The sequence below is a fragment of the Paramormyrops kingsleyae genome, chromosome 9 (assembly GCF_048594095.1).
Source record: "Paramormyrops kingsleyae isolate MSU_618 chromosome 9, PKINGS_0.4, whole genome shotgun sequence".
In the NCBI taxonomy this organism is placed as follows: Eukaryota; Metazoa; Chordata; class Actinopteri; order Osteoglossiformes; family Mormyridae; genus Paramormyrops; species Paramormyrops kingsleyae.
The window spans coordinates 35,913,634-35,926,076 of NC_132805.1; positions in this window are offsets into that span (position 1 = coordinate 35,913,634).

Here is a 12,443-nt window from a genome sequence, read left to right on the forward strand (position 1 = left end):
CCCCTACATACACACACCCCCCCACCCCCCCCCCACAGCATGCCTTTCTGCAGCACAGCCGTGTCACCCGGCCTCTGCAGCAGAGCGTGAATGACAGCAGCCCTTCCCTGTGCTCCCTGTGAATGACAGCAGCCCTTCCCTGTGCTCCCTGTGAATGACAGCAGCCCTTCCCTGTGCTCCCTGTGAACGACAGCAGCCCTTCCCTGTGCTCCCTCTGAACGACAGCAGCCCTTCCCTGTGCTCCCTGTGAACGACAGCAGCCCTTCCCTGTGCTCCCTGTGAATGACAGCAGCCCTTCCCTGTGCTCCCTGTGAATGACAGCAGCCCTTCCCTGTGATCCCTGTGAATGACAGCAGTCCTTCCTGTACTCCCTGTGAACGACAGCAGCCCTTCCCTGTGATCCCTGTGAATGACAGCAGTCCTTCCTGTACTCCCTGTGAACGACAGCAGCCCTTCCCTGTGCTCCCTGTGAACGACAGCAGCCCTTCCCTGTGCTCCCTGTGAACGACAGCAGCCCTTCCCTGTGCTCCCTGTGAACGACAGCAGCCCTTCCCTGTGCTCCCTGTGAATGACAGCAGCCCTTCCCTGTGCTCCCTGTGAACGACAGCAGCCCTTCCCTGTGCTCTCTGTGCATGACAGCAGCCCTTCCCTGTGCTCGCTTTGATTCTTTCTGGGCCAGCCTCAAGTCACACACACAAGCTCTCATTCAGCACATGGGGCATTACAGTGTGACAGCAGGGGTTCGGATAATACAGTCATAAAGCTGTTTTATGGCTACATCTAAAAGGCTGTATTCTATTAAGACGGTAAATAGAGGCATCAAAAATTCTACACATATTCAACATTCTCCTTCAGTCTTTATGACAGGACATCAAAAAGCACATCATTAGGGACCAGAGTCAGCTGATTAGGGAGGGGGACGCTTGATCCTCTCTGCGCAGAGAAGCCTGTACCCCTCTGTGTCTGTGCTGGTCCCATGGAGACTTAACACATGATGGGTGCCACTCCCTCCTCAGCGCTACACCACATTGGATATCAGTGCTACAGCACATTGGATATCAGTGCTACAGCACATTGGATATCAGTTCTACACCACATTGGATTTCAGTTCTACACCACATTGGATATCAGTGCTACAGCACATTGGATATCAGTGTTACAGCACATTGGATATCAGTTCTACACCACATTGGATTTCATTGCTACAGCATATTGAATATCAGTGCTACACCACATTGGATATCAGTGCTACAGCACATTGGATATCAGTGCTACACCACATTGGATATCAGTGTTACAGCACATTGGATATCAGTGCTACACCACATTGGATATCAGTGCTACACCACATTGGACATCAGTGCTACAGCACATTGGATATCAGTGCTACACCACATTGGATATCAGTGTTACAGCACATTTAATATCAGTGTTACACCACATTGGATTTCATTGCTACAGCATATTGAATATCAGTGCTACACCACATTGGATATCAGTGCTACAGCACATTGGATATCAGTGCTACACCACATTGGATATCAGTGCTACAGCACATTGGATATCAGTGCTACACCACATTTAATATCAGTGATACATAAACTACATCAAGTTCTACATTTTAACTTGACACTGAGCAGCAAAGCAACTTTTTACATTTTGTTTTTTATGACCAAACCCACAATCATACGGACTCACCACAAATGAGGAATAAATACCCTTTTAAAAGCTACTGAGTATTTCATCAATCAGAAAAATTACCACTGGCTGGCGAAAATGTTGAAATAAAAATAAAATGAGTTCTAATAAACTCACAATAAAAGCCGGAACATACCAAATTTACTAGCGCCAGCGTGTTCTGGAGTGCAAGGAGCAAAACTACACAAAGTGGACAGCAACAGAAACACTGTGTACAGGCCACTCCTATAAACTTCTCGGGACAATAGGCTGACCAGATATGCAAATATTTTAGTTTGAACAGAGTTCAGACCAGAACTCAATTTCACTGAGGTGAAGTGGAACACACTGGTGGCAGCCTGATTACTGCACTAAGGTGGGCTTAAGAGAACATCTGGGAAGGAGACATTGTTGTGTCCTTAACACCGGAGCTGGCTTTACAGAGAGCTTCCCTCCTTTATCCTGCAAATGAAGTAGCTCTACGTTCAGGCGACACGTTTAGTTTGCGACGTGATTTTCTTCTGCTTTCCTGTCAAGCCAGAGCAAAGACTTCTGGGAGACAGTTTCCATCCCGCGCTAAAGGGTTTGAGAGACGCAGCCATGGAGTCCAGTTTGAGCACCGACAGTCCGCTCTCCCCTTGTCTGAGGCAGGGTCACGACCCCAAGGTGGGGTGGTGGGGGGGGGGGGTTACTCAGGAAAAGGCAACATTCAGGGTCGACGATCAGTGATTGTGATTGGGTAACTGGTTTGCCCCCCAGTTCACCTTTAATTCCTGATGTGACTGCCCATTGAGGGGACCACAGAGTGCTACTGGGGAATTTAACCTATACTGGCAAGCAGCTTGTGTAAATCCGGGGGAATATTGTGCTCTTCACTAGTGTTTGTCTTCTCTAAGCTGCAGTTCCTAGACAAATCCTTATAATTTAGAGTACGGAGTAAATCCGCTTTTTGTCCTTTTGAAGACATTTCAATAAATTGAAATAAGTGGAAAAGAACTGAGCAGACATTGATATCAGTAACATTAAAAGGGTATAGTACTGGAGAGTATGGAAGTAGTAACAGTAGCATTAAAGGGGTATAGTACTGGAGAGTATGGAAGTAGTAACAGTAGTATTTGTATCGTTAATATCAGTGATATCAGCTGGCAGCAGTGCGGTTCCCTGAGAGCTTTGCAGAGAAAAACTCCTGTCTATTCATGTGGAAAAGATTTCTACCTTGAAAGCCAATTAACAAAATGGCAAACGCCTCATTATCTCATGTCTCACAGTAATGTATGATTAGCACAGCCTGGTGGTTGCCGTGGCAATGCCAGATTCTGTAGTCAGTCTGGCCACCGTCTGAGAAGAAGCCGGTTGGCGTGGTGACAGGGCAGATCGGGGGGGGTCAGGGGCCACGTCTGCAGTGCGGTGGCCGGATTTGGCCGCAATGCAGCGTTGGGATCGAGCCCATATGCTAGAGGAAAGGTTAGGCGGTGATTGGCTGAGACAGACTCCAGCGGCACCCATCTTGCCGAAAGAAAACCATGTAGCGTTGGCGCCCAGGAACAAGCTTCCACGTTTCAGCTCCCATCCGAAGCAGAGTGAAGGGACTTACTGGCATCCTCACGGGATCTCTCCTCACGGGAGCTCTCCTCACGGGATCTCTCCTCACGGGATCTCTCCTCACGGGAGCTCTCCTCACGGGAGCTCTCCTCACGGGATCTCTCCTCACGGGATCTCTCCTCACGGGAGCTCTCCTCACGGGATCTCTCCTCACGGGAGCTCTCCTCACGGGAGCGCGCACATTAGCCCAAGGGCACCAGCAGTCGATCCTGACATCATTTGGATTCGGCCTGCTGATGGATTAACTGGCGTGGTTTTCCCCAGTGTCTCCGGAGGATTAACATGTTTCGCAAAGTGATTCTCACGCCAACCGCGCTCTAGGGATGGCGGTAAATTACTCGACGAAAAAGGGATGCTCCCGCAGCCGGAGGCAGTTTGTGGAACAGAGAGTATTTTAACAGCTGCTTCGGAGAAAACAGAGACGCACTTCCATTTAGACGGGGTACGTGGATTGCTCTGTTAATATAACGCAATCCAAACGTTTAAACAACAAAATAAAACAGAGCCATTAGGCCTCGGAATGGGCAATGGCCGCTTAAGCGGCCGGACCGCGACTTTCATGTAGGGAGTCCTGTTTACACTGGGGCTTAAGCCCTGCATTAGTGTCCCTTAAAGGTGGGGGCCCAGCACTTTGGGGAGGGCTTTCACAACCTGTCTGCCTGTGCTGGCCCCCATTAACAAGAACCTGTGGCATGGAGATGGGCAGAAAGTATGTAAAAGGTGCTGCAGGCAGGGACTCGCGTCCAGCCACCAGGCCCCATCCCAAGTGGGGTGAAGCAATCGCTCACCTGTGCCTGAGCGCAGAGTAGAGAGCGGACACTGCCCTCTACAGGCAGCTCCAGGTGTGGCAGCCGCTGACTCACCCCCCCAGTTTCTCTACGAGACCGCATTACTTACAGGGGGTGGTCACCCACAACAGATTTACAGACCTCTCACTGTTTTTAATACACTGGATATTAAGGGTCTTTTTCACCAAAGGTATAGCAGACATTTCACACCTGGGATTTGAACCATCAAGCCTCCGGTGCTAGTTTAAGCTTCTTACCCTTAATGCCCCCCACTGTCGTGAGTTCCAGTGAGGAAGGAGTATCACTGTCACACAGGACGTCTCCCCCTCCAGGCATTGCTTGGGACAACAGCTTCACTATGCATGCCTACAAAACGGGGGGGGGGCAGGACAGGTCCATCAATTAGCTACACCATGATGAATAAAAACCAAATTAAGTATTAAGTACGCAAACTCCCCCCCCCCCCCCCCCATCCCACTTAGTTACTACAATCCTATACACAGTACATGGTCTTGGGGCGTCACTGCTCTTTTTAGGTATAGCCCAGGGGACACAGGTGACACCAGTCCTTAGGTACACAGTGGGGCCACCTTAAGCATTTTATTTGCTCCCCGGAATCCAGCGGCTAAACCGGTCGGTTTTTATCAGAGTTCTCGGCCTATTGGATAGCGTTAGCCCGCGCGCTAACAGTCAGAGCTGTCCCACTGGAATTAGCCATGGAGCTTGTTATACGTGTTAATGGAGACGAGCCAGTTCGCTGGCTTACCCCGCTTGCTGAACACTCCCTGGGCTCTCACTCACGTTGGTTATTTTCCTCGTAAATTAAGCTCAAATGAGACGAGAAGTGACAAGAGCGCGCTCGGTGGAGAGAGAGAGAGAGAGAGAGAGAGAGAGGTCAGAGCCAAGTTTCCACATTATCTAATGTATCCTTGAGGAGCAAGACAGAAGCAGAGCCAGGGAGACGTGCTGAAAAGACCAGCATGGCGTGGGGGACAGGAAGCGTCCGTCTCAGTCAGTCAGGGTCCATGGGGGACAGGAAGCGTCCGTCTCAGTCAGTCAGGGTCCATGGGGGACAGGAAGCGTCCGTCTCAGTCAGTCAGGGTCCATGGGGGACAGGAAGCGTCCGTCTCAGTCAGTCAGGGTCCATGGGGGACAGGAAGCGTCCGTCTCAGTCAGTCAGGGTCCATGGGGGACAGGAAGCGTCCGTCTCAGTCAGTCAGGGTCCATGGGGGACAGGAAGCGTCCGTCTCAGTCAGTCAGGGCCCATGGGGGACAGGAAGCGTCCGTCTCAGTCAGTCAGGGTCCATGGGGGACAGGAAGCGTCCGTCTCAGTCAGTCAGGGTCCATGGGGGACAGGAAGCGTCCGTCTCAGTCAGTCAGGGCCCATGGGGGACAGGAAGTCTTCCATGTTCGAGGAGATGTTCTCTGGTGACCTTTTCACGTTTTCCTCACTTACATGGCTAGACAAGGAGATGAACTGTGTTGGACTCTAATCCAGCAAAAAGAAAAAAAATGGAAAATAAAATTAGAGGATGATCCAATCCATAATGCACGGCGCTATATCTGGTCAGTGTCACAAGGCCACTGACTGAGTAGAACTGGCCCGCAGAATGACACAGCGCTTCTCAGAGGTGATAGCAAGCGACTTACCCACTGCTGATGGAGTCTTTGTAATTCTTCATCACATGACACAGGCTGAGCCTTGCCAGTAGGCGGGGTCTGTTCACGGTGAACCTGGAAATGAGCCCCTTCTGGGATAGACTTGGATGGGGACCTCCTCCATAAACAGCTGTGGTCCCTTGAGGGTCGCTGAGAAAGTACTGGTTTCCAGCACATCCCGCTACACCCATTAATGGACGGGAAACTCTTTTGACATCATAACACCCCGCCCACTTCCCAGACACCACCTGCCCAAGAATCCCTCTCCCATACGTGAAGGAGTTACTTACAATGTTCAGAAATGCCAGGTGTCTGATTAAAAAAAAAAGCCAGAAATAATGGAAAATGTGGGACTCTTAAAGGACGTTTTAATATTTTTTACATTTTTACAGTCTGTTCCAGATTTTTCACGCTGGTCCTAAGTGCTGCGGTACATGTGCCATGGGCATGGAGTATTTTCTTTGCCACTCGGCCAAAACTCGTAGCCAGGGCGACATGCACTTTTGCCCATAGACACCTGCTCTTTTTGCTGCCGCTGCTCTGGAGAAGGAGCCCCTATGAGAAGGATAGCCGAAGGCCTGCAGAGAGAGAGCCGAAGGCCTGCAGAGAGAGAGCCAAAGGCCTGCAGAAAGGCATGCAGGGAACTGCTGGCCCTGATGCTGACAACACTTTCAGGGCACTTTTAGGGACAACCTACCCCCCCCCCCCCCCACCCCACATCTTCTCCACTGGTCCTTCAGGCTCTTTCCCTGCTTAGCTCTTAGCTGCATGATTAAGCCAATTGTTCCTTTAATTGAAGGAGCTTTAAACCCCCCCCCCCTCCCCCAGTGATTTAAAGGCTTCTGTAATACCTGCTAAACCGGCGCCCCCAAGCTGGACAGCAGGGGTCAGATTCATTTCATGCACCGGGAATCAGCTGAAGGTGCTGTTAGCGCAGTTGTGGAGAGCGCAGTTGTGGCGAGCGCAGTTGGGGCGAGCGCAGTTGGGGCGAGCGCAGTTGTGGAGAGCTCAGTTCTGGAGAGCGCAGTTGGGGCGAGCGCAGTTGTGGCGAGCGCAGTTGTGGAGAGCGCAGTTGGGGCGAGCGCAGTTGGGGCGAGCGCAGTTGTGGCGAGCGCAGTTGTGGCGAGCGCAGTCCCCGCCAGGGATTCCCCTGGGCTCCTGCACCAGCAGCGTCCAGCAGGGCCCGACTCCCGGTCCAGGCACCCATGACCGGTACAGTCCCCGGTGGCTGCGGATATCAGCCGGGCGGCACCATCTTTTACAGACGGGTCATCAGGCTTTGCCGGATTGTGAAGCTTCTGCTTAACAGAATCGAGGCTGAGCTGGGCCGGCTTAAAGGGATGGACAACAGGTTTGTCTCCACGCCGATGCCGTGGGGCGGCGAACGCAGCGAGGCGGACAGGGGGAGCGAGCCGCATCCTACCTGAAGGAGCCGTCTGTTTGGGCCTGGCACCAGAACCAGGCCGGTGTGCATGTCACTGACGTTCCTCCAGGTCCAAGTGCACAGAAGAGCCTCTTAATGCTGTAATGGCTGAGATGATGCAAAATTTTCACAGCTGCTTTCTGCCACATCAGGTGAAAAGTGGTATTAGGCTTGATTTTGGTGTTGGGGAGCCCTGAGCCCTGAGCCCTGAGCCCATACCAGGGCCATCACCTGCTGCGCAGAGGCTGAGATGGTTAGGGCCATGACCTGGTGTGAACTGTGAACCAGGATAGGTGGTCTGAGTCTAGTGTGTGTGGAGCGGGGGGAGCATTACACAGCAGAAAACCTTTCGTTTGTGAGGGGGAGGGGGTCAGACATATCGCTTGGGCTAATCAGGTTCCTCTCCAGCTTCCTGAACCTTTATCATGATAAGACCTTGTCCCGTCCAGCTGGGACCTGAAGATTCAGGGGTTTACAACCTGCAGCCCGTCAATAAATGTCAATATCTGTCCGCCTCACAGGTTTCCTGTTCCCAGGCAGAATGTGTTTATGCACCCCAACTCCAACCTTTATCAGCAGGACAAACGTGTCCCCTAACTTGCTGTGACAAATGAAGAGCACACATCCTCATGGCTCTGCAGATGCAAACAGGCAGGAGGCTGTCCTCGTCGGGGAGGGGACTTAGCTAGCGAAGGCGTCGTGGCGGGGGCTTTCAGGGGGGGCTGGCTGCCCTTTCCCTTGCTCTGTTGGTACTTGGCAGGCAGGGTTAGGGTTTGGAGAAGCTGCCTATTTGCAGTCCAAAGCAGTGATGACTGTTTCATGGCTGTGGAGCGGAGGCTGCCTGTCGCTGGCCAGAACCGGTCGCACTCTCGCGGCCCGTCTGCCGGCGGGATCTCCTCTGTTCTCACCTTCCTGGGCTTCGTTGTGTCGCTTTTACAAGATTGTTCTCTTCACTCTGCACTACCTTTAAATTTGACTTCATTTGTTTTGGTTCAAAATATGGTTGAGACTCAAGGTCGGAGCAGTTCATTTGAGCCTCTTTCTCCTGTGAAGAGGATGATGTAGCAAAATAGAGAGAGATTAGTAGTCAGGAAGCCGGGAGCCAAAGGGCCAGGTTGCCTGCTGCACTTGAATCTCTTGCTCCACATCACTTAGACATGAATCAGCGGATCAACCAATGAGTAAGACAGACTTCAGTGATGTCATGAAGTCTCTAGGCTATGAATAGGGCTGCACTCCACATATGTCAGCCGCATAAAGTGCTGAAACCTGACCATGTTTATATTGTTCTTTTAAAATAATATTCATATAAATTATATCACAGATACCAGATATTCATCAGAACATTTCCCTGTAGAGATACAAATTCATCTTTTCAGGAGGCTGAGTAATTCTTATATACAAATTTAACAGGCCATGTTTCCACACGAACTATCGCTGCAATAGAGCATACAGATAGAATTTGAACTTATCTTATGGATTGTTTAGTATTGCTCATATCCAATAAACCAGCGGGCTCTGCTCAAGCCCAAGGCATTTATTGCAGTTAGATTCCCAGCAGTTTAAGCACGGAACGCTGGGCTTATCAGCTGCTCCGTAGGACTGAGAATATTTCAGGAATGTAACCTCGACTTACCAGGTCCTAGTGCATTCTTCACAGCGCGCGGCCCCGTCCCCTCGTGCCGGTCACGTAACCCGCAGTACAAAGGGCTGCGCGCGAAACTTTGAAAGCTTCTTGGCTTAATATTTTATCCCACTACATAAAATAAGTGCGCACAAAAAGCTTTACATTATCTTTGTTTCGTCTATATGCGGTACAACATGCTTTAAGTCCTTCTTTCACCCACTAGTGGGACTAATCATATATAATAACCACTAGCTCAACAATGGAATTTATGTACGTATAATCAGAAACTTTTCAAAGTTGGCATACTGTTTTAAATGGCTTTGGGAATGTCAGTTTGGCCATTGGACCTGTAGACTAACCACTACATATATAGTTTAACAAACTACATAAAAACAGTTCTACTAAATTACTCCCAATGCCCGCTTCTAAAAATGAAATAATTTCAAGCCATATGAATTAATATGCATTCAATTGCATTCTATTATTTTCCTAATACACGAATGTCGATCATTTTTTTAAATGAAAATAGTAGGAAGCATCAGAAACCCGCAGAGACGCGCCCGACCAGGAAATGAGCTCGGTATCCCTGCTCTGCTTGTATTGCCGTACTGTAGCGTATTGACTGGCATGCAGCGCCATCTTACGGCGAAAGTTTGAAACTGTAGTTGGCAACTATACAGAAAGTAGGTACCGCAACTTGACGATGTCGCACGTTCTTGTGGAAAACGTTTTATTTTCGAACAGGTGACTATGTATTATGAACAAGTAAATGCAGGAAATAGTTCAACGCCCTTAAATTTGTAAAGGTTAACATTTTCAAAGCTATATTTTCAAGACCATGAATAATATACGAATAAAACATTGTTTTAGATTGCTACGAATTAATATATCCTCCCACAAATCTAACCGCTTAATCAAAAGGGGTAATTAAAGGATTTGGCTTTGGCTGATGGTCTACATTGTTATATTGCTGTTTAAGTTCACACTTATATTAGGAGCAGTAATTTCTCATGGGAATTGGCCAAGTTCAATTTACAACATGTATTCTAAGCTATTAAATCTGTTACTCTTAAAATTAACCTACAGGTTATTAAAAATAAATATTTTAATGATTCAATTTTTTTTCTTAAAACATAAAATAATTACATTTTGTTGTATCTTATTGAAATCTTTCACTTTTAATTTTAATGATTTACTTGGAACAATACTAAATGTACCCAAATTATTAATTTGTCAAGTTCTTTAGTATCTTATATACTTTGGAATATATTTTGCTTGATTAATTGCTTAACAGGTAGATGCAGTTCAAGTGTCCAAGTGCAACCATCCGTCCTCCATTCAGAAAGATTCTTAGTCTCTGGTTAGTCTCTGTGCCATCACACTCCCGTGGGGCCAGTTTACATACAAACTTTGCCACCCCCCACCCCGCCCCCCGCCCAGGCATGAGGAGGAACCGTTATACCCTGAACCCCCTCCCCCCCCCCCACACACACACACACACACACACGCAATCGCCACGTTTCTGAGTCTCATGATAAATCAGCCCGGAGAGTGATCCTGTAAGACGAGACGCCCATTCGGTGGTATCAGCACACGACCCGACCGAAAGAAACGGAGAAGAGGCAGGCAGTAAATCAACCAAATCCTTAGATAGCGCTGCTTTGCGCAGGCACTACCGCTTCCTTTGATCGAATCGCCGGGGAGTGGGTTTTGCGTGTCGCTGCCATAGGTCAGCTATATATCACACTCCTAAAAGCCATTACCCAAGATTTTTAACTGAAACCATCGCTCTTCCAGGCAATGTCATAATCCCCCTTCATCGGTATGTGGAGCGTCCCGCACCATCCCGGCGGTGAGCCGCCTTCTCCGTTCCGGTTCTCTGTGGGCTGCGGGTCAGAGCCCCAGACTGGGACACATGTGCCGTCAGATTGCAACTGTGCATCCGGGGGCGAACACCATCCGCAAGTGTCAGAAAATATTAAGGCGCTGGTACTTCAAAGGCAGGACCTTAAAGAAGGTCGGCAAAAACTGCAGAGGCTTACTGCGGAACATGCTGAACTGCGCCTCTACGTTTCATTTCGTCTCCGCTTCATCCTAAAGGCCGTTCGATCTGCTTCTCCAGATGAGAAGCAAGAAATAACGGGGACAACGTAAGAAGCAGTTATACATTCCCATAACTAACACAAACAGGAAATATGGCTGTGCTTCTGTGATAACGTGTTTATATAGACCTCAAAGTAGCTTCAAAGAAAAAAAAAGCATAATGCTGACATCCACAAATAGTTTACAGTTATTAGTGGTTGGTGTGATAGTGTGAAGGTGGACCTTTCCAGGCAAGGATTGCGTTATGACTCTGAGCTAAGAACTTGACCCGAGATTTGATTAGTAATCCATTTGTAATGACTGGGAATAGTACAAATCACTTTGGATTATAGCGTCGGCTAAGCAACAAAGTAAAACTTGAGAAGAACCACCTTGCGGCCGTGTCAACGCCGCGTACCTACAGGACACCCGGCCAGTATGAGCTAAACAAGAATAATGTGAAGTCATGCTCTATGAAACTTTATACACGTTTTCTGGTCATTACCTAAGATTGCTTTGTGTTAACTTTGGCAGACCCCGGCTTGGCTCTGAAATTAAAAGGGATGATGTATTTCCTCCTATTTATTGTTTGCACTGGGCTACTGAAGGAAAAATGAGAGACGTACGCCTGTGACTGGACGGCGGATGCCAGGAAAAACACCGGTGCCTCATTAGCTTATGGAAAACAGGTCCCACATGGCACCACGGGGTGTAAATACATTAAACCATCTCAGACCGCTGCTGTCCGGTGCCAGTTTTTCCCCTCTTTTTCTTCTGAGAAAATCGCATAAGTCGAGAGTGTTGATTTCCTTCTCTTGCACATCTCATAAATTCGATGAATAAATTCAAGGCGACTTTTACATTTGATATACATATGAATAGTAAATACAGTAAAATAATGGTATTTCTTGTAAGCTTTGAGAAGAAATAATCTAAAATGATCGTGGAATATAAAAATGCACGTGTTCTTGTCTTATGTTGTCCTAAGCGCTATAAAGCTGTACATTTAAAATGCACTTATTACATGCATTCATGTAAAATTAAGTTCATGGTTTTATTTTCATTTATGCGGATACTGACAGGTAGTTAAAATGTAAAGATGCAGGTTTGGGCGGTAGTGTTACATTTTGAAATATATCGTTGGCTATAATTTATTTTGAAACCACATAGAAAACTGAAGGTGATAGGGCAAAACCTGAAAAAAAATCCATATTCATTCTTTATTTATGTCAAAGATATACATGTTTTATTTATTCTGAAAATAAGATTTATTTTAAGTGAACATCATTAATTAAGCCCGTATACAGAATACCTGCAGCAGCGGCACGTAGGCAACTAGCCTACTGCATGTATAGTTGTCGTGGTGCAGTCGTTAAGATGATGGACTGTATGAAGTATATACAGTATAAAGTATGGACTATAAGTCCTTTGCGGTCTTCCCGCGCAGGCTATGGTCCTCCTAGGTTCCTCATTGATGGAAAAACGAATCTGCAGAACTTCGTATGCGCCTGCAGCGTCCAGTGAGGCAAAACTGTGATTGCTGTTAATGTAGCCAAAACAGGTAGTTCTTTTATGTAACCAGAAG